At 37.3% G+C, this 24,038-nt stretch overlaps 1 pseudogene; it reads left to right on the top strand.

Moving 5' to 3' along the window:
• Positions 1-24,038, top strand: part of LOC139722691 (uncharacterized) — a 49,969-nt pseudogene that overhangs the window by 10,449 nt on the left and 15,482 nt on the right.

Raw genomic sequence — 24,038 nt, 5'->3', positions numbered from 1 at the left:
CATGTATCGACCTACATCATGCATCGACCTACAACAGCTCATTCCGCCAATAATGCTTTAAATTGTTTTGTTTTTGTTTCTCTTTTTTTTTTTTTGGCTGAGGACAACTATATATATTATGTCCATTAAGACAAATTATGCATTTGCGGATTAGCAAAACGCTCAGTGGCGGGGCTCCTCCGGGTTTAAATTCGTTTAATCCATGCCACTAACGCGCAAAGCTTGGTCAGTTGCTTCAGACCATTGTTGACTTTCACGCAGGCAACATTTACGTTGTGATGAAAACGTCGCCATTTGAATATTCTTTCTCCCCAGAAGTTGCGTAATCATCATCATCATCATCATCATCATCATGACCATCATGACTATATCTATTATCATCACTGTCATCAATATTTTCACCTTCGCTATCATTATCACACCGTAAAGATCTAACTGCAGCTTCAATGATGCAGTATAGTACAATGTGCTTTGACGTCGAGTTGTCTTGACCTTTAAGTTTACATCTTACTTTCCTGCATTTTGGAAGGTATAGACTTATGTTGATGCAATAAATGAACAAATGCGCCTATATAAATGAATATATTTATACATAGCTACAGGGAAGAAAAATCAAGAATCCGTCAAGGCAAACCTTAGTAACTTGCTGAATATATAACATTATAGTCCATCAGTGCGTGCGATCCTGACTTCTCTTCAAGGTCTGGCAAAACCAATGCAGGTTTATGATTACTCGTATAAAATAGCCATAATTCATTAGGAACAAGGACGGCAATGTTTCCCAAGGCTAAATACTTGTATTTGTATACATGTCAAAGAATATTCGTTCGTTCCTGCGTATTTAATTATTTTGTTTTTCTAATCAAATCAACATAAATGGCATGGGTATGACAAATTTAAACAAAACGCAACCAAATAACAAAGGGGCAATACAACTGCAGCAGCAGCTGCAGTTCTTACTACACGCATAACAAAATCATTGCATGAATGGTTGCGTACAACACAGAAAAGGAAGTACATTTGCTTCAACAATGAAGTAGGAGACCGTCAGCGTCAGCATAAGCATAGCTTGACTGAGCTGATGGTCTCGTATACATAGCTCTGATTTGGCCCTCACGAAAAGTAGTTTTGTTCTTTTTTAATTGCAATATTATATGTTTAAGAGGGCAAAAGAAGATATGAGTGAGTGCTGTGCATGTACAGTAGGTTCATGTTTAGGTGTAATACGAATTGTCGATTACACATTGTATATATCATGTGTGTTTATGTACTGCGTGAGTGTAGTTAATACACAAAGTGATACAATGGTAACTCGTCTGGATTGAATTTGAAAGTGTAAGAATGCACGTATGTCAGAATGTGTGTTCATATATCTCCTTTCTCTTTCCATTCGATTAAATTCACAGTTTGATTTGAACGATGTTTTCAGTGTGAAATGGGGCCTACGAGCAATGACGAGCAATTGTGAATAGGTGTATTATACGTTATGATATACCTCCTGTACTGTACAAGTAATGTGTGTAATTTGATTTCACTTGCAAGTGTTTGTTCTTCTCTGTAGAAGAAAAGCTGATTCTTACCTTTAAGCCTCGAACTATGATGTACTTACGGTTAACGGTATAAAGGTACCACGGAATTCAATCAGGTGGGACTTATACACCAAGGCATTGCGGCACTAATGACATCTTTCTTTGGCAGAGGTAAAAAATTACCGGTTCATCTGAAAACGGCACAGTAATTACACTTTGGATGCTTTTGATTAGCTTATGATCCAGATTACCAGAGCGAGAAGACGTCATTTTGTTTTCTCGTTTTGTTGCGTGACATTTTAGTTAGTGAGGTGTGTTACTCCGTGTACCTGCTGGTGTGTACGAAAGCTCAAAACTGCAGCCAGAAGGCAACTTGTTGAAACTCGCTAAGGCACCCCTCACTGGCCTGCACATAGCATGAGAAGGTAACAGGGCGCCTCGCTGAGTCTTAGCAGGTTACCTTCTCCTCATCAGAGCGCCTGTCGAGGTGCAATGGTGGACTCTCAGCCTTCTAGTTCTATAATATGATAAGGCCTCGTGGTTAGAACGAGTACACTTTTCGTCCCACATGAGGTGTCTTCGACCCTTCTAGGCGTCAGTTAACAATTAAGAGTCCTCATTGGCGAGCTGTACAAAGCTGTTACTCGCAGATATATGAGGTTAGTTCCTTATCCCAGTGTCAATCAATGATTTAATGAAAGCGTGTAAATATTTCAGAAAAAAGACCAATGGTCTTAATGACCCTTGACATGATGTTAATTGCATGGGGTAAGTTTGCAGTTTTCAGGTTTGACCCCGTTCATGTTCTTCTCTCTCGTTTTCATCAGGTCTTGGGGACCATTGCTTGAAAGAGGAAGAGATAGAAAGAGGAATATTGAAGAGGGAAACAACATAGGGAGAGTGTAAGGAAGGCAAATAGTGACAAGTGAGGGGCAGCTCGCAGAGAGGTGGAAGTTGAAGTTGCACCAGTGGAGACGGAAAAGGGGGACCGAGAGAGACGTAAGGAATAGAGTGGAAATCGGGTAAAGGTGTGGACATCGTTGGATGGAGAAAGATTAAATGGAAAGGAGAGAGAAGTGAGAAAAGTTAGAAGGTTTTAAACATGATGGAGATAGGAGAGAGAAGTGAAGTTTCACGAAACCAAAGGGAGAGAAACCAAGTTGACGATCGATGTGGACTATGGAACGGGGAATCAAAACGACAAAAGGAGGAATAAATTGGGGGGGGGGGGGGCAGAGGTAAGTCTAATAGAGACGAGACTATTGTGTCAAAGAAAGGAAAGAAAAGGAGAAATGACAGCTCGAAGTGATGGAGATTGGATTGAGTGTATCCTATGGAGGATTGCTGTGGGAGAGAGGGAGACAACAATAAAATGATTTAAGTTAAGTCCTGAAAATGTTCTTGTGAAAGAACGGGAATGGGACAGAATATAAAGTCTCCCTCAACACAAATAATAGTTCAATGTATACCTGATCCGTACGGTGCATTACAATATTGTAAGCAACGTTCCAGTCAGCACGTACACCGGGCTCACTGATGAAAAAAAAAATGGTTTTATCATCATTCAATGTGAGGGCACAAATTGATGAGGCTTTTCATAAACTTTATGCGTTGTTGTCGAGAAACATAATCATGGTTCTGCTGGCAAAGATCAGATTCATTGTCGCGTGTGTTTGGATTTTGGGCTCTGTCACTTCGCTCAGGCATTGACATAACATGAAAGCAATCAAGCGCTTCCAACGTCACAAAGAAACGGGCGCTTCTCACCATATCGCAGTTTGCACATTCAAAGGCATTAAGCTTCCATTATGTTTATTAGACAGAAATAAAACAGCCAAGTAAAGGCCATTGTCATGCGAAGCTTACACATTGACAGGAGAGGGTTCGGATATTACTTCCATCCCTAAATTAAACATTCTCACTACAGGATGAAAAGCGGAGTTTGGGTTTAGATAATGGCTTTATCGATTAAAGTTTCATCGCAGATCAGTATTTATAGACATTAATAACGAATAGTGTCTGTCCGATAACATGTTGTAAAGCATTAGAATACATAATTTGAAATTTTACAATGAATAAATTTAATTTTGTGAAGTGTTTCGTAAGCACGACATCAGCTCCTCATCTTTTCCTGTAGGCTGCGTTCTCTTGAGGCATCGATCATTTTTACTGCGTACTAGTATTCCGTATGGTCGTGCCCTCACGGTTAGCAGCTCTACTCATATCACTCTCTAATTATTGTCTATGCAGGCTTTGGCCCTTGGTGTATGCATCAACATGATTTAGGTTTTTCTTTCTCTCTCTCTCTCCCTCTCTCTCTGATTCATATTCAGATTCAGATTTATTCAACACTTGCAGTAAAAAAAACAGGAGAATACAGATAATTGACAACACCATGGTATAACAAGAAAAAAATTATCGCAATAAGCATCAGTACGAATATACAATACAATTGAAAGTGTTCGGAGACAGACAGAAAGGCTATGCCTTATGTAAAAGTCCTGTCCCCATACTATTTCATTCATGTAACATCAAAATATTGAATGAATACATTTCTTTATGAATTAATACACACATACATACGCGCACACACGCACACACACACACACACACACTGACATATTTTATATGAGAAAAGTTTATCCCACCATTTCGGCATACTGATTTAAAACATGCAATCTTAATTTTCTTTTAAACACATTTAGCGCTGAACTTTATCTTATTTCAACCGGAATAGAATTCCAAATTTTGGGTCCATTTAAAAATATAGAATTATATGATTGCATAGTTCTGGCATAAGGCAATGTAAATTTATCTTTGATTCTCATATCATATCTTCTGTTATCACTCATTTGAAAATAGTTAATCAAACATTTTTGGAAGCATAAGTACATAGAAATTGCACTTTGATAATGATTATATATCATTAGACTTTAAAATCTTCAGATTAAAAAATATAGTCGATGAATGGGCAAGAAAATCACAGTGATGAATAATACGGACCAGCTTTTTCTGAAACAAAAACAATCTCCTGGCATTGGTCGTACCTGAATTTGCCCAAGCTATTGCACAGTAGTTTAGATGAGGTAATACGAGAGTATTATAAAGAAGAAGCAACACCTTTCTTGACAGAAAACGCAATTTATGAAATATCCCTCCATTTTTGGACAATCTTTTGCAGACGACACCAGTATATTCGTTCAAATTAAGTTTGTTATTAATTGTCACACCAAGGAATTTAATCGAACAAACTTGATCAAAATGTAAATCTTAAATTCAGTCTTAATTTTGTTGATATCTGTCTTTTCGTGAATACCATATAATTTGTTTTCTTTGCAATAAGAACAAGTTTATTACAGTCTAACCGATCAAAACAATTTAGAAATTCTTTATTAAAATCATTTTGAACTACAACTGGATCTCTACCCTTCATGAACATACTGGTGTCATCCGCAAACATTATTAACTGCAAAGAATCTGAAACATTACACATTATCATTTATATATAAAATAAAAAAAGCAAAGGACCAAGGATAGATCCTTGTGGCACACCACATCTTATTGTCATATCAGGTTCAATATCATCATACACAACATATTGCATCATACACAACATATTGCTTTCTTCCACTTAAATAGCTATCAAACCATTGTAGGTTCACTCCTCTTACGCCATACAAATTAAGCTTTTGCAATAAACTTGAATGGTTTAGTGAATCAAAGGCTTTACTCAAATCTAAAAAAAAAGACAAATCATTATTTCTTTATCATCAAAAGTATCAGCGACCTTGAGTATAAATTCAACAATTGCAGAAGATGTAGAATGTCCAGCTCGGAAGCTAAACTGCTTATTACTGATTATGTTGCACTTTCAAAAAAAAAACCAAAACAAAACAGAAAAACGATTATACACACATTTTTCTAATATCTTCGAGAAAAGAGGAAGAATAGATATAGGGCGATAACTACTAACTCTCTTCCTCTTCTAACTCTCTTCCTCTTCTCCCTATTTTCTGTTCCCATTTTTTTTTCAAACTTATGCTTTCTTTTCTCTTTTTTTTTATTCCCGACTTTCCAAGTTTCCAGCACTCTTTATAGTTGTAAGCTTTTCACCGACCCCCCCCCCTTATTTCCCCCTCTCCCTCAGAGGTATACCCACACATGATACAAGCATATAGTCTTTTGAGTGGGTACCTCTACTTTTTTTCTCGTCGAGTGTATATAGAGTATCGTTTCTTTTTTGTATTGATCATGTAGACATGAACATCTTCTTATCCTTCTCTGGTTATGTATAAACGACTCGCGTGTCAAATTTATCATTGTTTCTTGTACACTCTGTGGAAAAAGGTGAAAATAAAATTTGAATTTGGATTTGAATAATAGAATACTGGTACACCGTATTTTCTAACAATAAACCAGTTTCCCATACATTCCTGCTGCTATATTGTTCGAGCTCACAACTAAACCATCTATATCGACAACGCTAGAAAAATTTTACTTAATAAACATATTTGACACCACTCCTAACTCTTCCTAATAACTACAATTCATGTCATGGTTTTCCTTTTCTTGTATGTCATTATTATCCCCCCCCCTTTTTTTTCTCTCTCTCTCTCTCTCTCTCTCTCTCTCTTTATAGGTATATAATACGTCTGCGCCTTCGACCAGGAGCAGACGTATACCCTTGTGTGTATGTCTGCTTCAGAAACGGATTTAATCTAAAATCTCATCGCATCCTGGTCGCTGATGAAGAATGCGATGACTAACCTGTTTGGTGTCTTGTTTCTAAAACATGCGCTTTCCTCGCCAGGATAAAGCGTTTTAATGCCATTTTAGGTTTTTATCACATATATATATGATATATATGTATATATATATATATATATATGGGTCAGAATTTTGAACGATGTACAATTGAGCCAAAACAAGGCAAAATTTAAAAAGTAGGAAATTCTCCAAATCATTCATCTTACCTGAAAGGGTATAACTCAAGCTTTGATATGAACCCAATTATACTAGGATTTTCCCAGAGGAACAAGTTTTTATTCACCGCTGAAGTTTACCATGTCCAGAGCAGCGAACGTCCGTGAGGTATAGTACTTCACATACATTTGAATACCATTTAACATAGTTTCAAAAGATCTGATTCAGTTCAAAATCCTAACGAAATATCTTAAGGGACATGTGTACGTGATTGCAGAATATTAAGCTTGTACTCTAAACCTGTACGTAATGGTAGACAACTGATGATTTAACTAAATTCGTCATTTCTGTGGAAATATTGCTCTTCCGCTAAACACTATCTTAACTTTACGCGCATTTTACAGAAACTCAATATTTTCACCTCTTATTTCACTATCCCATACTTTAATCCTCACTCCCACATAATAATATACCTTTTTAAGATGTTTCTCATCTGGGCGGTCTCTATAACCCAACAAACATAGCATAGTTTTCATCACGGAGGTTCGCGTGTAGCTCACGGACGTTCGGAACAAACAAGATATTGAACAATGCAGCTCTCTTGAGTTGGAAACGCATTCTATTCACAACAAACAGCAATTTAATGTCGAGAACAAACTCCTCTGCAAAATCCTGAATAGATATTACCAATTCGCAATTATATAAGCTTGTTTATCTTCTCATACTGAGGAATCAAAGAAAACAATTTTTCCATCTCTCGTAAATGAACGTACAAACGTACGTGTAATCTCAGTGACGTAGTCCATCCTTGAGAACGAATATATTTATCAAAATTTCGTTATCATGAAGTAAATATTCAGGTCCTAAACTTGTTATATAAAGTCTACAATGCAAAATTTGCCTTTTATATAACGAACATGGTCACAGCTAAAATTATGACAAAGAATTAATATAGAAAAACAACAGAAATGTGCTCCGTTATAGAAATACGAAGTTTAGCTGGGGAGGGCAAACGAATACGTTAGGATGAAATCCCTCTGTGTTTGCTCCTTGTGTTACACACTGTTACCGAGGAGAATTTGTGTTATTATATCAGTCAGAAATGATGATAGGTTCGATACTGCGAAGTTTCGTCATAACAAGACACAAAAAGTCCATATAACTTGGATGGATGTTTGTGACTTCGATATTATACAATAAGGTTTATTATAACAAACCTTTTGTAGCGCGTCATTTCGGAGGCTCGTCATTCATACAGTTTGTCAATACGAGAATTGATAGAGTTCGTATAATTATGAAGCTTTTTTATTCGGTAAATGATAGGAATCTCCGAAGGTTAACCGAAAGGCTTATTAATTGGAACATGAAAATTTATGTTCGCTTATCCAAATGTGGAGAAACAAGTTAGCAACTAAAATCCTCCAATTTTAAAACCTCATAATAACCGTTTTCACCTAAACGAATATCAGGCCCATTCCACTTTTAGAAGAACGGACCTAAAAATAATGATCCTTAATATCTAATTTTCGAAGAACATTTCTAATAACAAACCTCCTGAATTAACTACATTTTTTTTTCATTTTGGAATAACAAACCTTTGGGCATCGGAGTAACGAATCTTTGGAAGAGCGAACGTATCAAAGTGCAACCTTGAACCTATTCTTAATAATTACTTTTTTAACATGTGTTTTCAAAGTAAGCACAAAAGCACAAACAAATTGACGATCTCTCTGTCTCTTAAATGTAAAATGAAAAAAAAAAAATCTTGGAAAAAATTACAAATGAATATTGCTTTTCATTGATGAGTATAAAACAACACCATGTGATGATATGCGGAGGATTTGTGTGTTTTCATCAGACAATAATTGTATACTGCATGGTTTCTGTTCGCTTGTGACGGCATTTCGATGAATAAAAAACATAAACAAACAAACAAAAACTTCTCCAGAGGAATTTGGTATAACGGGAGGGCACTGGCAATTCTTTTCTATGTGTGTTGGAGCTCGATCCCTTCTCTGTTTCTCAGTCATTTTCATTCAACTGCTTCCACGTCCTTTTGAAACTTTTCCGTTTCTTATTCAACACATGCTCATTACAGACTTCTTCCGTCATTATCCTGAATGTGAGTGCGTAGCACTTTTCGGATTTGTTTTGTTTTGTTTTGTTTTGTTTTGTTTTCTGTTTGGTCGCAGCATGTACAGGCTATTAAGGGAATGAGAGAAAAATCGTCATGAATAGAAAAATAAGAATGAATTAAGGCATTTAATATCATGACAATACAGCGAACGTCCGTTATGGAGACCAAAACTGGATGAGTTCTGTTTGAGACGGCAGCTACCATATTCAAAAGATAAACACTTAGAGCACCTGTCACTAAAAAGTGGCACTGATCATCTTTCTCCTACTATGTAATCCACTGACTTATTCAACCAACGAACATCCGTGAAAAAAACGTTTTCCGTTTGTTATTACAGGTAAATTGTGTGCTGAACGTTATTCACTTTTGGGTATGAGCGGCTCGGTGATTTGGTAATATTTTCAACTAACATTAAATTTATGTGCAGTAATATATTTGTAATTATCAGAAATTTCCTTTCTCGGACAGAACGTCCGTGAGCGAAACTTTCAGAACCTGTAACAGTACGAATTGTCTCCAGAACCTCATTAGAAAGAAATTCAAATGCACAGAAATTACAGATTACGCAAAATTCCATGTTCCTATAACTTTGTTTTCAGTGTTAAGCTGTTTTTGTATAATTAGAGGGAAAACAAGCGTAAAATTGTGAGTAAATTTTCAACTGTTTGTTCATCATGATCACATAGCGCCTTAAAAATTCTGTAACTACTGCTCTAAACTCATTTTCTACTTTGTAAAACTTTATTTGTCGCTATTCGAGCCAAAAGTTTTAAAGAATACAGGACACTTTCGGGACAAGTTATCCCTATCGGAGGGATTGCATACGTCACGGACGTTCTCTGGAATTGTCACGGACGTTCGTTCTACTACTAGGGTCATGTTCCAGGACGGATAACTAATCGGCAGAGAGTACCTAGCCTTCCTAACTCTTTCAAAAATTTGAAAAGGTATTGCCAATGCAAATTGTAAGAAATTTGACACCCTTACGACATATGTATTGCTCAGAGGGGGATCAGGAGGTGAATTTTCAGAGAAAATATTAATTATTTGCTTGGTTTTTGGTGAATTGCATAGTCCAAAATCTGCTGACGAACCTCAGTCCGCTCCAAAAATGGCATGCAGCTCCTCGGCTAGAGAGCCAAAGGTAAACTGCACCTTCGCCATCAAAGCAAGATGGTGTCCCACTCGAAAACGTTTTAATCATCACGGACGTTCTTTTTTTCTTGGAGGTTCGTCTAAAAATATAATTTCGGTTCCTATTTGACAAAGGATGGACAGAAACTCAAAACAAACATATTATCGTGTTGCTAGATCTTAGTTGATTACGACTCAGAACAATATCGCCAATAACGTTTCATGGGCTACGATCTTTATTAGAAAATAGCGGAAGCACGTCCGTGACGAAAACTGAGTATAATTTTGCATAAAAGAATATTACGTCCCATGTACAGCCAGCAGACGTACAATTTTTGCAGGATATGTTCATTAGGTGGAACACCAAATTTTCGTGTACGTTACAGTTGGGACAACAAAGTAGAATTTGCAGCAGCGATAGAAATAAAAGCATCACGGACGTTCGTCTGTTTAGGACTTTGATATTTTAATTGTTCTCTGTAATTTTATACGTGCTCATAAAGTTCTTATAATTTTGTGGTACATACCCATGATATGTCAGATCCAGAACATGGTCAGATATTAGATGCCACGTACCATTAAAAATGCACATCATTAGTTTGAAAAACAAAATTTATTGTGAAAATAGCGTTTTTACCGTATTTTTACGCTTTAAGTCCTGGTGAAATGAAAAATATCAGGCAAAAGTCCACCAAACCATATATTTCCTGAAAGGAAATTTACCAATCTTTGAGATGACATGAAAAAATCTGGTTGCTTAGATCATCCTGGCGTGTTCTAAGGGAAAGAATGTCATAAGGTACGAAAATTGGCAATTGTACATCGTTCAAAATTCTCACCCATATATATATATATGTGATATATGTGTATGTGTATATATATATATATATATATATATATATATACAATATCATATATCATATCATATCTTATGTAAACGAAGAGCTGGAAAGAAAATCCTTGGAATTCATTTGTATATACAAATAGTTACAATATACATTTCTATTCATGTCTCTCACTATCCTACTACTTGGACTCATTTGCTTGCTTCGGTCGTATCATCTGCTTGAGTCTCATTTTTTCTACTTCTTGAATGATTTTCATCCGTTTCTTGGTCTCCGGTACTGTACGATTTGCTTGTCTTTTCGCCTTTTATATAATTACACAAGTTTTACAAGCACATACAAACACACAAAACATACATAAACTACACCCCTTGCGCAGTCACAGCCCATGACCCAGTGTGGTGTGCGAAAGTATTTCTTTGTGAAATAGCGTGAAGGTCATCAGTGATAATCACTTAAACCAAACATCATGACTATCATGCTTTAAGATATAAACGTGAGCTTTGATCTTTGTGGATTCGTGGAAACATTCATCTGAGACAAGGCAGAAATTGTCTATGCATTGTACTGTGTAAGATGGTGAGAATCGCCAAAGAAATGAGGAGGCAATTCCGATTAATATTGTCAGATAAATAATTATCGATTAAACATGAATACTTAAATCGTAACAACCAACTTGTCAACACTATCGACGTACATGAACGAAAGCATGGTCTCAGATTTGAACATGTTCAAAATGGTTACAGCTCGTTATTTCGAAGGTTCGTTATTCCAAAGGCTCTTTAGTCCGAAGATTTGTTATTCCGAAGGTTCATTATTCCGAATTTCATTTTAGAATTAACAAATCTTCGGAATAACGAACCTTCGGAATAACGCCACAAATGTTCGGATTAACGAACCCTTTTTCATTTTCGGAATAACCAGCCTCTAGGTATAGGGAATTTGTGTGTTTCGGATTAACGACCCTTCGGAATAACGAACCTTCGGAATAGCGAACCTTCGGAATAACGAACAGCACCCTTCAAAATTACCTCGCCTCAAGAAAAAATTGTTTGACATAATGAAAACCGTTTGAGAATTTGATTGGATCAGTTTAGGAATTTGATTGCAACTCTTTAGGGACCCTGACGAAACCGAGAATTCCTTACGTTTGCAAACATTAGCCGTTTAGTAAGATAACCCCGAATCGTAAAGACCAAATCGTACAGATTTAATCGTATAGATTGATAAAAAAGGAATGGCCTGTAAAACATCTTGTTCAGGAATTTACGCAACCCAACAACATAAGAACCTTGAATTCCCTGTTTTAAGCATATACTGAGCTTTACAGACAGCAGCAGACTACCGAAGCTTAAAGTGCCGCTGAGAGCATTGGAGAGACTTCCACGCCGCGGCGTCTCGTCCACTTCGGGTGGGAGACGGCGAGAGGTCCGAGTTGTCTGCTCGGCATCTTCTCATTATCTCGGGTCCGATAAGACAAAAATGTGAGATACATGACCCCGTCTTCGAGTCTTCTCTCACCCAAGAAATCGAGAAGACTAATGTCTCAACTTCTCGCCTTTTCACCACAGGATCGGAATTGGGTATCTTGTGGCCGTTATTTGGCTTATAGTCAGACAGAGTGAACCCAGATGAACAAAAATACAGAAATAAGAAAGCATTAAAGTTAAGAGTTTGATCGCAAAATACGCTAAGAGATTTTTTTCACATTTACAAGTAATACCATCATCAAATAGAGCAAAATAAAACATTTACAATAATACCTCACTTGCTACACGACAAATAATGTTTTGAAAGTTTGATATCAATTTTTTTTTTGCTTTTAACAGCTTCCATGTAAATATGTGAAATCAACAAGAATGGAGTTATCTCCTTTTGCAATCAAACTCTAAATGTGATCTATGTACCTATCAACTGTCCACGCAACAATATTCATTTAGATTACGAAAAGTGATATCCTTTTCATGAAAGTTATAGATCCTGTCAACAATGGTCTACATTTAGGGGTAAGGCATCGCATTTTCTATGTTATCGATCAAAAACGTGATTTTTATCATGTTTCTGTCTACAAACCACAAGTGAGTGAATTTCAAGGTGATAAAATCGTCGCCTCTTGATTTGTGCGTATGTTTGCAACGAATATCATTATTTATTTCTAAACGCATGAACCCTGAAATCTTGTTCGTTTTTATGCAGTCAACTTGAAATTTATACGTCTCAAGTTGTTTCAAAGATTATATAATACATCACAAAACATCCAGATGATGATAATTAAATGGAGATGTGGTAGAGGTGGTGTTAGTAGCCTGGTATTATTTCCCATTTATTTTTACACCACTTGAGAAGCAAGTATTATAATTCAAAAAGTATTTATATAATTGGCATAACTCCATCAATGTTTTTAGCATTGTTATCATGGATTTCAAAAGTCGTGATAACGAATAGGTTACAGATCTAATCATTATGTATCATGTTATGAAAATCACAAGTAAAATTGATCTTTTCTTTTTCAGGAATAGGGCATTATAGTTTTTAGCATTATTATTACAGGTATCACTGTTATCATCATCAGAATTGTATTATTTCAAATATGCGAATGTTATATACTGCCCTGCATATATAAACCTGCCGTGGCCTTGTAGTTATTTCGGAATAACCATGAACCCTATAGGGTCCACGGAAAACTAAGTTTAGTGTTTTCGCTCGATCTCATTAATCACTCAGCAAAGACGACGACATCGAAGTCGGGTCACGTGGTTCTGACGTGGAGTCCAGGTCTCCAAGCACCGTCACGGCTCTCTTGTCAGAGTTCGCCACCACGACCACCGCCCACGGGATACCGAATATCTACAGTGCTAGATCCATCATCGAGAAGATTTTCTGGACATTGTCCTTCTTGGTTTGCCTTGGCGTGTTTCTCTGGCAAAGTATGCTGTTTTACTAGTCAAGATTTATGAGGTTGATTGACTAATAGTTACCATTCAGAAATGTAAAAGTACAAATTTGAATATACTATGTCTGTCTAATTTGCTTGTTAAATTAAATTACCAACAGATAGGGTTCATGAAGAACAAGATTTAGAAAATTTGCATAAGAAGATTACAGAAAAGTGTTATAGGAGAAGATGAGGAAGAAGATGAAGAAAATAAATCCTGATTTTTATTTTCTTCATCTTCTTGAGATCAGAGCGCTGACGAAAATCACTTGAATTTGAACGCCTTCTCGTTTATTTGAATGCAAATCTAATGAATTTTGCCTGGAAGACCTGTATTAACGTAAATATGGAAATTATTCACTCAAACAGGCTAATGCTTTATTTATAAGCTAATAATCAATTTTACTAACTCGAGTTAGAACAAATTGCCGGATGCTTTAAAAATGAATTTCCTGTATTTCCATGATGGCTGCCAGTTTTCATGGCCAAACTTAAATCTATTCTACAAAAAAAAAAAAATCGGTGAAATTATTCATTGATTTTTACTACCAAACTTATATGTCTATAGAAGAGGATATACCCTTGTATTGAGTATGATAATTTCATAAATGAATCAGCGAAGTCGTCAAAAAAAAAAGAAGTGTATTCCTCGTTCTTATATTTATTGCATATAGAGACTATTCAAGTAAATTTGAACTAGCAGAAACGAGCCCTGTATCATACCTGCCAATTTGATACTGTCATGGTGTTATCATTACCTTGATGTTGTATCAAATCTTTTAATTCCCAAATCTGATTGTTTATAAATCATAGGAACAGTGGTGGTCTTTAAAACATTTTCCTCGTACTTGCCAGTTATTCACATGATATCTATGGTTAGTTCTACTACTTCGATTTTTTTTAATTATTTATATCTTTATCATTTCTTTATTTTTTTCGGGTCACCGAAATAATGAAATTTGATGATTTTGATGGATAGAAAAAAAAATGATAAGTATTATGAAGCATTGTCGTTTATTGTTTACTCGAAGTAAAGAACAGATACTTTAATTCAATAAGCTTAAAGTTTGAAAAAAATTGTATATCTTCCAAATTCTGTTACCACTTGTAAGATTCAGGTGGAAATTGATAAATTAAGTAACCTCAACAAACAATTTGGATTAAGAAATGGCTCCAAGTATTAAAAAAAAGTATGTATATATCTTCAACTCTACCTCATGACAAATTATCAAAAAACTTTGCAAATGAAATAAAATATACAGCGACATTGCACAAAAAGATGTGTTATGTGAGAATGGACGGGTTACGAGATGATGTCATTTATGACGAACAAGGTTTTTGTTTCCTGCTCCATTTAGGAGAGGGAAGACAATGAAAAATAAAGACAAAATACTTGTCTATTTTCCGATCCAGGTGAAACACTTATCGCCGACTACCTGAGCTTCCCATACACCACTAGAACAGACATCATTACTTCAGCGGCCCTCCAGTTTCCCGCCATTACCCTCTGTAACGTGAACATGATGAGGAGATCCAAGCTGATCAACACGAGGTTTCAGGGACTTCTCAAGCTGGACGAATCATCCACTAGTGAGTCTTACAGGGGTGGATGGGGTGCACGTCATGAGACCGACACCCACGAGCAGGGGCGGATCCAGGAATTCTGTAAAGGGGGGGGGGGGCGTGACTAATATTTCTGGTGGCACTTCCGGGTTTCATTTCATTTTTTTCTTTTTATTTCTTTTGTTCTTGACGAGAAATAAAGGGGGGCGTGCGCCGGTTGCGCCCCCCTCTGGATCCGCCACTGCACGAGTCATACAGCCCACGAGTCATACAGATCATAAATCATACAACCAATGAATTATATAGCTCACGAGTCATACAGCCCATTAGTTCGACACTAAGCTAACAAGGCCCGCGAGACCGACACATTAATCCCCGTGTTGTATTTGTCGAACTCGTGGGCTGATTACCTAGTGTAGAACTCATGGGCTGTATGACTACGGGGGGGGGGGGGGGGGGGCGCACGGGGGCACGTGCCCCCCCCCCCCCCCCCCCCCCCCAAACCGCTGGCAAAAAAAAAAATACGAAAATGGTAATTCAAGGGTTAGTAAACTGCTTTTGACATCGACATCACTGTATGTTACTACTATTAATAAAGATAATTCTACTTTTGCTTCTAATGTACCTACTACTGATTTCCTTTTTACAACTTTATATCTACACAAGAATGAATAATACTTATACTACGATTATACATCCACTAATATACCAATGGCGCTATCACTACTACCACTTTTTCTATAAAAATCACTACTTATCATGTTTTAATATAATCACAGTCATTTACTATACGACCACTTCTACTACCATCACTACTACAACTAATACTACTACTATTTCTATACGACTACTGATACTTTCTTCGACTGATGATGTACTATATAGATTATTTTTTTAAAGTAAGTGCTGTACTGATTTAAACAAAGAAACGGACAACACTCCCAAATTTGCAGTATGCTAATCATTTTGCTAATGTTTCACTCTCCGAACCTAGCAGGTCTATAAGTTTCTAGTACAAGAATTTTTGAATGCATTTTATGTATACAAAATTTACATGGGAATGTTAGGGGAAATAAGGGATAAGTCTTATCGAGTTCCAGATATTTGTCTATGTTTATAATGTCATGTTATGACACAAGAGGGTTTTAGACCTACATGTACCTGTCTTCTCATGTCTAAAAAGAAAATCATTTGATTTTGTTTTTATATATCTAATGCATATATCTATGAAGCTGTGTGATTTCATAATAGTCATATTTAAGGATTTTGTCCTCGCATTTAAATTGTAATCTGTTTGCTTTGTTACACACAGTCTTTGACTGACGTTAGAAATAACAAGAAATGACATGAATGAATAATGATCGTATGATTGAATGAATGAATGAATGAATGAATGAATGAATGGATGGATGGATGAATGAATGAATGAATGAATGAATGAATGTTATTATAGCTATCGTTTTCATTCACGTTTTCAGCATTCCCCTGTTCATCTCTCTCTTCCCATCATTTTAGGTACGAACTATGATTATTCCGATTGGTTCAGCAGCCAGTACAACCCGGAGATAAGAGGAGACGAGTCTCCCACTGTGTCTTCCTCGGGCCCACCAGGTAACCATCAAGGTGGAGGGGATATCAACCTGTAAGACTCATATTCTTCTCCTCATCAAGAACGGATGCTCTAGCTTTTCCGTTTATATACCTACATACTTTCATATACAAATGATGCACAGGATAGAGTGCGTTAGTGGAGGTGTAGCGCACTCGAGGGTATTTACAATTGTGAAACATGCACGAGGCGAAGCCGAGTGCATGTTGCCACTACATTGTAAATACCCGAGAGTGAGCTGCATCTCCACTAACGCCACGAAATAATCCTGTGCATCATTTGTTTTATAAAATGGGTCGAAAATTCGAAACTAACAGCATTTTTCACGTACCTTTGTGGGTCAAGATGTCGAAGATGTTCGTCCCAAACATTTACGCACGTGCGGCACTCGGAAATCCCGCACATAATATAAGTATGATGGGGGTTGGGGTTCCGGACACTCTCATCACTACTACAACTAATACTACTACTACTATTTCTATACGACTACTGATACTCTTCTTCGACTGATGATGTACTATATAGATTATTTTTTTAAAGTAAGTGCTGTACTGATTTAAACAAAGAAACGGACAACACTCCCAAATTTGCAGTATGCTAATCATTTTGCCTTATGTTTCACTCTCCGAACCTAGCAGGTCTATAAGTTTCTAGTACAAGAATTTTTGAATGCATTTTATGTATACAAAATTTACATGGGAATGTTAGGGGAAATAAGGGATAAGTCTTATCGAGTTCCAGATATTTGTCTATGTTTATAATGTCATGTTATGACACAAGAGGGTTTTAGACTACATGTACCTGTCTTCTCATGTCTAAAAAGAAAATCATTTGATTTTGTTTTTAGTATATCTAATGCATATATCTATTGAAGCTGTGTGATTTCATAATAGTCATATTTAAGGATTTTGTCCTCGCATTTAAATTGTAATCTGTTTGCTTTGTTACACACAGTCTTTGACTGACGTTAGAAATAACAAGAAATGACATGAATGAATAATGATCGTATGATTGAATCGAATGAATGAATGAATGAATGGATGGATGGATGAATGAATGAATGAATGAATGAATGAATGTTTATTATAGCTAGCGTTTGTCATTCACGTTTTCAGCATTCCCCTGTTCATCTCTCTCTTCCCATCATTTTAGGTACGAACTATGATTATTCCGATTGGTTCAGCAGCCAGTACAACCCGGAGATAAGAGGAGACGAGTCTCCCACTGTGTCTTCCCTCGGCCCACCAGGTAACCATCAAGGTGGAGGGGATATCAACCTGTAAGACTCATATTCTTCTCCTCATCAAGAACGGATGCTCTATAGCTTTTCCGTTTATATACCTACATACTTTCATATACAAATGATGCACAGGATAGAGTGCGTTAGTGGAGGTGTAGCGCACTCGAGGGTATTTACAATTGTGGAAACATGCACGAGGCGAAGCCGAGTGCATGTTCCACTACATTGTAAATACCCGAGAGTGAGCTGCATCTCCACTAACGCCACGAAATAATCCTGTGCATCATTTGTTTTTATAAAATGGGTCGAAAATTCGAAAACTAACAGCATTTTTTCACGTACCTTTGTGGGTCAAGATGTCCGAAGATGTTCGTCCCAAACATTTACGCACGTCGCACTCGGAAATCCCGCACATAATTAAGTATGATGGGGGTTGGGTTCCGGACACTCATCACTACTACAACTAATACTACTACTACTATTTCTATACGACTACTGATACTTTCTTCGACTGATGATGTACTATATAGATTATTTTTTTAAAGTAAGTGCTGTACTGATTTAAACAAAGAAACGGACAACACTCCCAAATTTGCAGTATGCTAATCATTTTGCTTATGTTTCACTCTCCGAACCTAGCAGGTCTATAAGTTTCTAGTACAAGAATTTTTGAATGCATTTTATGTATACAAAATTTTACATGGGAATGTTAGGGAAATAAGGGATAAGTCTTATCGAGTTCCAGATATTTGTCTATGTTTATAATGTCATGTTATGACACAAGAGGGTTTTAGACCTACATGTACCTGTCTTCTCATGTCTAAAAAGAAAATCATTTGATTTTGTTTTTATATATCTAATGCATATATCTCATGAAGCTGTGTGATTTCATAATAGTCATATTTAAGGATTTTGTCCTCGCATTTAAATTGTAATCTGTTTGCTTTGTTACACACAGTCTTTGACTGACGTTAGAAATAACAAGAAATGACATGAATGAATAATGATCGTATGATTGAATGAATGAATGAATGAATGAATGGATGGATGGATGAATGAATGAATGAATGAATGAATGAATGTTTATTATAGCTATCGTTTTCATTCACGTTTTCAGCATTCCCCTGTTCATCTCTCTCTTCCCATCATTTTAGGTACGAACTATGATTATTCCGATTGGTTCAGCAGCCAGTACAACCCGGAGATCAAGAGGAGACGAGTCTCCCACTGTGTCTTCCTCGGGCCCCACCAGGTAACCATCAAGGTGGAGGGGATATCAACCTGTAAGACTCATATTCTTCTCCTCATCAAGAACGGATGCTCTAGCTTTTCCGTTTATTACCTACATACTTTCATATACAAATATGCACAGGATAGAGTGCGTTAGTGGAGGTGTAGCGCACTCGAGGGTATTTACAATTGTGAAACATGCACGAGGCGAAGCCGAGTGCATGTTTCCACTACATTGTAAAATACCCGAGAGTGAGCTACGCCTCCACTAACGCCACGAAATAATCCTGTGCATCATTTGTTTTATAAAATGGGTCGAAAATTCGAAAACTAACAGCATTTTTCACGTACCTTTGTGGGTCAAGATGTCCGAAGATGTTCGTCCCAAACATTTACTGCACGTCGCACTCGGAAATCCCGCACATAATATAAGTATGATGGGGGTTGGGTTCCGGACACCTCATCACTACTACAACTAATACTACTACTACTATTTCTATACGACTACTGATACTTTCTTCGACTGATGATGTACTATATAGATTATTTTTTTAAAGTAAGTGCTGTACTGATTTAAACAAAGAAACGGACAACACTCCCAAATTTGCAGTAGTGCTAATCATTTTGCTTATGTTTCACTCTCCGAACCTAGCAGGTCTATAAGTTTCTAGTACAAAGAATTTTTGAATGCATTTTATGTATACAAAATTTACATGGGAATGTTAGGGGAACTAAGGGAATAAGTCTTATCGAGTTCCAGATATTTGTCTATGTTTATAATGTCATGTTATGACACAAGAGGGTTTTAGACCTACATGTACCTGTCTTCTCATGTCTAAAAAGAAAATCATTTGATTTTGTTTTTATATATCTAATGCATATATCTATGAAGCTGTGTGATTTCATAATAGTCATATTTAAGGATTTTGTCCTCGCATTTAAATTGTAATCTGTTTGCTTTGTTACACTACAGTCTTTGACTGACGTTAGAAATAACAAGAAATGACATGAATGAATAATGATCGTATGATTGAATGAATGAATGAATGAATGAATGGATGGATGGATGAATGAATGAATGAATGAATGAATGAATGTTTATTATAGCTATCGTTTTCATTCACGTTTTCAGCATTCCCCTGTTCATCTCTCTCTTCCCATCATTTTAGGTACGAACTATGATTATTCCGATTGGTTCAGCAGCCAGTACAACCCGGAGATAAGAGGAGACGAGTCTCCCACTGTGTCTTCCTCGGGCCCACCAGGTAACCATCAAGGTGGAGGGGATATCAACCTGTAAGACTCTATTCTTCTCCTCATCAAGAACGGATGCTCTAGCTTTTCCGTTTATATACCTACATACTTTCATATACAAATGATGCACAGGATAGAGTGCGTTAGTGGAGGTGTAGCGCACTCGAGGGTATTTACAATTGTGAAACATGCACGAGGCGAAGCCGAGTGCATGTTGCACTACATTGTAAATACCCGAGAGTGAGTGCTACGCCTCCACTAACGCCACGAAATAATCCTGTGCATCATTTGTTTTATAAAATGGGTCGAAAATTCGAAAACTAACAGCATTTTTCACGTACCTTTGTGGGTCAGATGTCCGAAGATGTTCGTCCCAAACATTTACGCACGATCGCACTCGGAAATCCCGCACATAATATAAGTATGATGGGGGTTGGCGTTCCGGACACTCAAGTTCCCGCATGAAAACTTACTTATTTTACATAGAATATGCACCCTTTACCTTAAAGACTCGATATAGACTCCTCATATAGGCCTACTAGACAACATACTCTGAAAACGGCGTGAGAATTAACCTGCTAAATCGTTGGGTTTGCCCTTCAAAGTGACGCCATGTACGCGTCCGGTCCCACAACGCTTGGTCTACTGTACGTAAGATAAGAGTATACGTACGCCACACATACTGTTACGCACAAGGAAGAAGGCCGCCCGACCGGCAGCCCGAATTAGAAGTTCTTTACAGGATTGACAGCGCGTATGCCTGCAATTCGAAGGAGCCGCCGCGCGCACACAGACGATCGGCAATAGGATTTAAACACGCAGTGCAATGGGACTAAAATAACCAAAGCACACGTGACTCATTTCAGCGCTTCCTATTGGATACATTCTTGAACCCATTTTATAATACACAATAACTCACTCATATCAATATCAATGTTTTATAACCATGCATAACACTGAGATCCAGCTGTATTGAGACAGTGGTAGAAAACTATTGTGTACTAAGCAATGTCAGCAGTAAAGCATTCGATTGAAATGGGATTAGAGATAGTTGAAAACGTTAAGGAGACACAACAATTAAAGTTGTCTCCTACAGTTCGAGTGCCTCCTTATGTAGTAATATGACCATGTTAAAGTCTCTTTAAAGCTGTATCCATGCTGGGAGAGTGGGCTTCTTTGGTACATATTATCAGTAAACATGACTCTATTCTGTTTTGATGTACTATCGTATTTAAGTGTTACCGCTGTGTAGATGAAACCCCAACTCCATTCCCTCTACTGCCCTCCTCGGCTGATCTAATCCCAGAGCTGTTTTCTGATCTCGACTTGCGCATGTAAAGCATGGGGATGAGGCTATCCATAGAACATCTGAAAATCCGTCGCGATGCCTACCGATGACACCTGTAAGATAATTATTATAAATAAATTCTGTGTCGACTGCTTATGGCGCCCGAAACGTTACCAGAGGATGGCATGCTAAACAGGTAATAGACGCAAAGGAATCTGTAATACAAGACCAATAAGGATTTAGTTACAAACAAGTAACCATAACTTAGCTGGTTAACCCTTTCTGCGCTAGTGAGTCAAATAAACCAGTTCGGAGATCCACTTTGGGCATGAGTAGTAAAAAAGGTCATTTGTACCAAGAGTCACGTTGATTTTTTAAAATTCACTGAGAGAATCATCTGTGATGTGATGATTGTTCATGTGTAATCCACTATAAATGCTACTTGGCCAGCACATCCACCTGACAGCAAAAAGTGGTATTTTGCAATATCAATAGAAAGAGATTGTTAATACATTTAGTGCAAAATAATGAAACGGATGCTTTCCTAATGTTAATTGACGGATCATTCTGGACATCTGGTCTACGCAAGTCCTTCTTTGTTTGAACAGGATTGATGAATCTCCATACATAATAAAAATAATAATAATGATAATGACTGATAGTTGATATTTTTAGAGCGCCATTTCCGCTGGACACAAATCGCTAAAACATTCTTTAATGCACAACTTATGCATTATTGTCTTTCTAAAAAACGAGTGAAGTTGCCCATAACCGACTGAGGAAAACAAAAAGAAGAAAGGTCATTCGTACCAATGTGCCCATGAGCTAATTCCGAGCTGGCTTATCTGACTCAAATATGCAAGAATTTCCTACACATCCCTAAGGTCAGGCATGCTGTGGGGTATATTAACAGGGAATGTTCTATCTGTATTACACGCCTCGATGATAACGTTACAGTTTATTCCCCATAAATCGTTATGAAACACAAAGTCCTCTTCGAATGAATCCACTCTTCTCATACCGGTTTAGACGGGATTTTGTTTGTTTTGTTGTTGTTTGTTTGTTTGTTGTTGTTGTTTGTTTGATTGTGTCATGAAGCCCAAAGCCACCAAACACAACTTGTCTTGCATTCCCTCGTATTTCGTCCTGTTTTGTATTGTCCACGTGAACAGCGACATCAGCCCAGACTTCCTCAGCCACTCAAGGTGAATCGTCTCCGTCACCACCACCCGAGTCGCAGGATGATTCGTCCTCCTCAAGCGTGTCAAGCAGCCAGTACTGAAACCTTCTCCTTTTTTTCAGAGTTGGTGGGACAGACTCGCAATTTGACTTCTACAACTACGACTGGCAGGGTGTACAGGGTGAGGTCATTTAAATTCTTACATATCATGATACTTGGATTGATCGTTTCGTTGCAATGTGTTTGTCTATTTTTTTTTTTAATTGGCCAGTCTTTGTTTCTTTCTTTCTCGACCAGCAAAGAGTGGATATATATATGTATAGTCCGTTACCAGTGAATGTAATCGCTCACGCTTATCAAACTCAAAATAGCTAGAAAACGAAAGAAAACCCAAATGAGCAAACGTCTTTACCTGTAATGAAGAGTAAGACATAAATGTAATATATGTCCAATATTCAACTATAAACTTTCTCTTTCTAAAGTACATTAAGCGAGATAAGATAGTTTTGATCAATTTTCTTTCTAAAATTGCAGTGCGCAGACGAGCTTCCCATTAAAAAGACGCTCCATTGCCGAGTTGAAAAAGTAGTGTACTCTTCACTGCGAACTACTGTCAAATGACTGTATATGCAAACTGCCCGTGTGGGTTTAGTGATGTATCTTTCTTCTACCATGCTGAATAAAGCGCCAGTACGTGTTTCAATTTACCAGTCTTCTTTTTCGCTGCACCTCTAGATCTGTATATGATATGATTTTATCCAAAGAAGCAGCGACTGGGAGGCGATTGTCGAGCAGTCACGTGACCCCGATTTCTATGACGTGCGAAGTTTGTTGAAACCCATCACTGGAGGAGCTGCGGGAATACGGCCATCAGCCCGAGGACCTCATCCTACAGTGTGCTCCTTCGATAGACGTAACTGCAGCTACAAGTAGGGACTAGTAATGGCTCGGTTGCTCTTTGTACTCGTTTGTCTACTGGTAGAAAAATAGTTACTAGCGAATTGATTGAGGTGTGACCATTCAAGGAAATTGTTTGTTCCTTTGTTTATTTTTTTCCTTTTTCTCTTTTGATTCTTCGTCTTCACTGACTTTCTACAACTTCTTTTGGCTTCCTTCTTCTTTTTTCTCTTCTCTTCGGTACGACGCCCTTCCTTTCTTATTGCCACTCTAT

This window comes from Diadema antillarum, unplaced genomic scaffold (assembly GCF_040938485.1).
Source record: "Diadema antillarum isolate AM-2024a unplaced genomic scaffold, OU_Dant_1.0 scf00000170, whole genome shotgun sequence".
NCBI classification, from domain to species: Eukaryota; Metazoa; Echinodermata; class Echinoidea; order Diadematoida; family Diadematidae; genus Diadema; species Diadema antillarum.
This window is presented reverse-complemented; position numbering and strand designations above follow the sequence as displayed.